A 4,807-nucleotide genomic window follows, 5' to 3' on the forward strand; every position below is an offset into this window, starting at 1 on the left:
TGGGCCTCAGAGGTTGCATAGCCTACTCACCTAGATTGGTTATGAGGCAACTGATGAGGACTCAGACCATTCCTACTATAGAGGAGCTTGGAGGGTCGTGTTTCTCCTTCGATTCCGAGCATCAGAAGGACATGCACGCTGTCATGAGAGCGTGGGAGAGACCAACCTATGAGGGAGATCTCGAGCTTGGAAAGCCTCGGGTATCCGTCTCCATCGATTATGAGAAATGGAGGAGCGAGAGGGGGGTGCTTCAACCATCCACTTCTTGTGCAACCACAGCAACAAGGAAGGTGTTGCAAGAGCAAGTCGACGCCTTGACCAAGAAACTGGAAATCATGGGAGCTCAGATGAGAGTTCTTGAAGAGAAAAATGAAGAATCCAGTTTCACTATTGATGGTCTTCAAAGGCAATGCAAGAAGAAAGACCACGAGATAGAGCGGCTCAAGGATGAGTGTGCTAACCTCAATGAGGAGACTACTCGGGCACCCAAAATGCCAAAGGTTGAACCGAGTAGTCAACTCCAAGAAGTCAACATGAAGATAGCACACCTTGAGGCCGAGTATTCAAAGCAGGCACAGTTGATCAAGGATATGCAAGACGATCTGCTTTTGACTCGATCCGATGCGCAACAATGGCGGGAAGTTGTTCAACGACAAACCGCAAACCTTTCCGACTTCCGCAAAAAGGAAAGGGAAGGATTGGCACAAATGGCCAAACTCCAAGAGGAGAAGGATCGGGCCGAGGATGAGCTTAATGAGCTACAGGCCATGATCAACTATCATATACAAAAAGCGAAAGATGCTCAGAAAATCAGTGATGATATGAGCCAAGCAGTCCATACTCAGATTGAAGCAATGGGCCGTCATGTGGAGGAAGCCGAAGATGAATGGCAAAGACATATGAACCCGCCTGTGGGTTTTTACCGGCTTTTCTCTTTTTGTAAAAAGTTGCTTCAAAGCATTGTATAAAAGTTGTACACTTTCTTCAAATAATAAAATTGTATTTTTGAGATTTATTGCCTTTGCATCTCATTAGTCATTCATTTGCATTTATCTCTGTAGACCCCTAAAATTGTCCGGGTCGGAAATAAAGCTTGAAGACTCTCGAAGACTGAAGGATAATCAGCCAGAAGGACTCCTCGAAGGCCCTAGGAGGGTTCTCTGTAGGTCCAGAGGTCTTAGAATAGCTCAAAATAAAGAAGTGGAGGGAAAAAGCCCAATACGGCCGTACTGAACTCAATACGGCCGTATTGAAGCTTCAATACGGCCATACTGAAGTCAGTACGACCGTATTGACACTTCAATACGACTGCTGCGAACTCAATACGGGCGTATTGAAATTTCTGACTTTCAATACGACCGTATTGAACCCCAATACGACCGTATTGAAGTTCAAAAATTTCAATACGGCCGTATTGGCCCTGTAGGCCGTATTGCGCCTATTCCCTATAAATATGACGTCATTTGGACGTCCTACCACACTTTTTTACTCAGTTTTGACTCCCTCCTTGAGGATTCTGGGGTTTTTGAGCAGTGTTCTGCCCTAGAAATCTCTCTGGGAGTCGATCCGACGAAGTTCCGGAATTCCGAGCACTTAGCTTGGAGATTCGAACCTAGTCGAAGGGAAATCCTCCGGATTTCCATAGTCAAAAGTTTTTAGGAAGGAGCGAGCGAGCTTGTAGAGCGAGGGAACGCCAAAAAGCTTCCCAGTCTTACTCAATATATAAAAGCACGCTTCAAGAGGTTTCTTCTTAAATCCTTCCTTTTACTGCTTTCTGTGTGCATATTTAAACTGTCATCATGTAGATAGTCAATTCATAATTGTTTAGAATAAATAGGGGTAATTTAGTAATTTTATACTGTTCTGTTAAAAATAATCTGTCATAGGGAACCCGAAAGGGGCGCTGTGGGGTGCTAACACCTTCCCCACGCGTAACCGACTCCCTTACCCAACTCTGGTTGTAATGGCCAAAGTTGATTTATAAAATCAATTGCCTTATCCCTTTTTCCAATGTTTTGAGTAAAACATTGGTGGCGACTCCACGAACCCTCCTTTTGCGAAAACCACTAATCCATGGAGGGTCCCGCTTGGGATTAATATGGATTAGTGAGACTTTTAATAAAATTGCTCGTTTGACGAGGTCTCAGTTTGAGAATAAGTCATTCTAGCAATCCACATTTTTAAATAAATAAACGAGTCCAACCATCCTTCGCGAATGCCGAAAGCCCGTTTCGGGCCGGTGGCGACAGATGGCGACTCCGCTGGGGAAGCCTCGAGAGTCAGTCCCATTTAGTGACAGATTATTTTTAACAAATAATAGTTAAAATTACTTCATTACCCCTCACTTGTATGATAACATGTTTATCTATTTGGCTTTAATAACTGTTGTATTTTTAAATTTACGCAATTGTTTGAAATAAAAACTGTACACAAACCTTTGCACACAACAGTTCCCTCTATACCCGGGGGCATGAGTGATTAACCATAGGGAGTGGATGTTAGTACGGCCGGTTGTCGAATGGGTCTATAGGTGCCCGTAGACCGTTGTCGGAAAACATCACTCAAGGTGATAACCATGAACTTGAGTCCGACGGTGCGTTGGAACTTTCCATCGACCTACGACGAGAGGAATTGGATCCCTATAATGGGGGCACCTTGGGGGCCTTGGACTGGTGAGAACAGTTAGAACCTACCTTGAATATGCACCATTTCTGCAGGAGACCCCTACCTCGTGATTCGCTCGTGACTGTTCGTGGATGAGTGAATTGTTTGTGTAAATGCTTATGTGCAATTGTTTGTGCATTAATAAATAACCTCGTGATAAGGTCTAAAAATAATCCCCATGCATAAAAAACCATGACATGAGAGGAAAGACCATGTGTGAAAATATAATAAAAGTGAGAAGCATGTACATCATTACCAATAAGACATCATGCATCCTCATAAAAACATACATTTTAGGATCACCAATACCTCTTGACATGAGTGAAAGAGACCCATGACTATAGAGATTCTCCGTTGGGGAGAAATCATAGACAAAGAAGGGTGGTAAACTTCCGTCTTAAAAAGGCAGCGCCTTAAAGATGGAGGTTTATCAAGCTCATGTTAAAGAGTGTATTCATTCCGTAAAATAAACTAACTAAATATTCGTTTTAGAAAGTGGCTGGTCATCTCTTTGTCCTCACGCGCGCGCAGAAAATCAAGAAGATGGACGCGATGGAGGAGCAAATTAAGAAGCTTACAGCCGAGCTCTCACAGCTCAAGGAGCAAATGGCGCAAGTGATGGAACTCATGCGTCACCACAACATACACGGGGCTGAGCACAGTGACCATGAGTCCCATCATGTTGAAGGAAAAGTGGAACAAGAGCTGAAAAGTGGGAAGCTAGTTAAACCTTCCCAATCATTTAAAGCTAAGAAGACCTTTGGGAAGAAGAAGGAAGGAGGAGTCAATGCTATAACCATTTCCTCATCTTCTTCCACTTCGAAGTCAGGAAAATCGCAATTCAACCCTGTGAGGAAGTTTGATAAACTTCCGACCACATATAACGATCTCCTGCCGAAGCTAGTGGAAGCACGTCTTCTAGCTTACGTTCCACCAAGGAAGATGGATCCACCTTATCCCGAGTGGTACAAACCACAAGATAAATGCCTATACCACTCGGGGGCATCAGGGCATTCAACAGAGAACTGTCTAGCTCTCAAACACAAGGTCCAAAGCCTTATTGATGCCGGGTGGATCACTTTTGATTCAACAGCGCCCGACGTGAGTAAGAATCTTCGGCCAAAGCAGGAATAGAGAGAAGAACAAGCCACGATAGGGCCCCTTCATATTTTTCTTTTAGGGACTCATGATCAGTACCCGAGATCATGAGGACCTTTTCATGTAAATAAGGGTTTTGTACAGTTTTATATACATACATCAATAAAGAGGCATTTTCACATTACTCTCTTTTTGTTCTTTTCTCTCTTTCCTCATTAACATTAATAATTCTAAACCTAAATAGAACCAATAAAATAATTATGTCTGTAATTGTTCGCTCTGACCGGGATCCGAAGGTGAAAGGGTTGAGTTGGACAGTGATGAGGAGACCATTTCTCCGGATCTGCAAAGATTGCTAGATTAGGAAGCTCGTCAAGAGAAATTGGAAATTGTGAATTTGGGGCATGGCCGAAAGATATAAGAGGTCAACATGGGGACCCATATCAGTGATGAAATAAGGACACATGTTTCCGCTATGATTATAATAAAATCATTCTTCATTGCTTCTTTTCTTGCTTATAATAAAATTCTAAACCACATTATTTTTAACCCTGTTTGAATAAACATGAATGAGGTTAAAATCATCTTAATGATAATAAACCCACATCATTTTTATGTGGATGTGTGTGTGACAACTTGGAGCACCTTTTCTTGGCATCAATAAGTGCCATCATGGATAAAAGAAATCCTAAAGATAATAAGCTCGGCAGGAAACCCAAAAAGGGGACTGCGCAAAAATAAGAGCAAAAGACCCGCTAGGAATCCCACGAAAGGGTGACCTAGGCAAAAGATAGGGTTACAAAAATAAACAAAAACAAAGGTCCGCTAAAACGCCACAAAAGGGTGTTTTAGGCAAAAATAAAGACAATCAAAAAACAAAAGAAATCCATGATGGTACCATGAACCAAATTCAAAAAGAAAGGTTCAAGGGAAGCTATCCAAGTCGTCGAATCACAACACGATTTTTTAACTTCATAAGTGTTTAATCAAACAAGCCTAAACACTTAAGCCTACCTTGGCCACCCATTCTTACAAAAACCATTTT

This window comes from Cajanus cajan, chromosome 7 (assembly GCF_000230855.2).
Source record: "Cajanus cajan strain Asha chromosome 7, NIPB_CcT2T_4, whole genome shotgun sequence".
NCBI classification, from domain to species: domain Eukaryota; kingdom Viridiplantae; phylum Streptophyta; class Magnoliopsida; order Fabales; family Fabaceae; genus Cajanus; species Cajanus cajan.